This window comes from Macadamia integrifolia, chromosome 4, assembly GCF_013358625.1.
Source record: "Macadamia integrifolia cultivar HAES 741 chromosome 4, SCU_Mint_v3, whole genome shotgun sequence".
NCBI classification, from domain to species: Eukaryota; Viridiplantae; Streptophyta; class Magnoliopsida; order Proteales; family Proteaceae; genus Macadamia; species Macadamia integrifolia.
Genome location: NC_056560.1, coordinates 4,585,890 through 4,586,953, shown reverse-complemented (window position 1 = coordinate 4,586,953; position 1,064 = coordinate 4,585,890). Strand labels below are relative to the sequence as shown.

The following is a 1,064-nucleotide window of genomic DNA, read 5'->3' as shown; positions in this document are numbered from 1 at the left end:
ATTTGGTGAGCTTAAGTGGAGAATACAATACTACCATTACACAAACTTATATGCAATCCATGCCTAGGAATACATATATAATGGAATTTCAGGAGAGAGAAACACAAAATATATATATATATATATATCAAATAACCATCGTAGATGGTGAGGGCAAATTGGTCAGACTAGTAACAGGCAACAGTCTCCACTCTCCAGTGTCACAAAGGTAAAATTCCGAAACAAAGGAGCCAAACTTTAGTGCAGAGACGTGGTGGGCTATTCGAATTCTGTGTTTGACTGAAAAAACCAGAAAGGACGAAAAATATCGAGTGTATGTAGAAAAAAAAGAAAGAAAAAAAATCCGATCCTTTGAGCGAGAGAGAGAGAGGGGATTCAAGCCGTCATTTCTGTCTGAAAAAAAAATTCGAAACCTGTCAGAAAGCCAAAACAAACAAAATAGAGAATAACAGAGAAAGAAAGAGATGATCTTGTCGAGCTTTCGAAGAGATTCTTTTTATTGGGTAGTAATGGCGGGTTCACTGGAGCCTTATTGATTACTGAGTGGAGAACCAACTGCATCGGTTCTGTGTAGAAGAGTGGCTTTGTCTGGTAGGGGTGAGATGAAAAGCTTATCTAATTTTTGATCGAATTGAGTTCTTAGAGATTTGGATCTGCTAAAAAGTTCGTTTTTATGTATTTTTAGAAGTGATTATAAGTTAATTGATATATTTGGTAGCTCGTACCTGCGTTTTTTATTGTGACTGGAGAAAGTGAATAGTTAGCTGCTGTTTGAGTTCTTTGGGTTGCATGTTTTGTGTTTTGAATTCTATGGAGCATCGGACATATTTGGGAATGGTATAGGTACATGACTTAGGTTCGTTTACTTCGTATATATATGTGGGAGAATGAATTCGAGGTGATCATCTGTTGCATGCGGCTAACAAGGGTTTCTGAATGGATTCATTTTGGGCTGCTTCTGGGTATTGATTTATGGAAGGTTCGAGTTGCTCTTTGGGATACTTTTTGATGTTGACTATTTGAACCATCTGTGTCTTAAAGTAATAAAAACTCTTGGAGTAGTT

General features: G+C 36.9%; 1 protein-coding gene across 2 annotated transcripts in view; it reads left to right on the top strand.

The window, feature by feature from the left end:
- Nucleotides 1–223: 223 nt before the first annotated feature.
- The window catches only part of LOC122076209, a 30,865-nt gene continuing 30,024 nt past the window's right edge, over nucleotides 224–1,064 (top strand). Inside the window, exon 1 of one of the 2 annotated variants that reach the window (XM_042641532.1) lies at nucleotides 224–591. The gene's annotated coding sequence lies outside the window, so the exon portion shown is untranslated. Of the gene's footprint in view, nucleotides 598–1,064 lie in introns of both variants that reach the window. The other variant, XM_042641531.1, reaches the window with a different exon arrangement.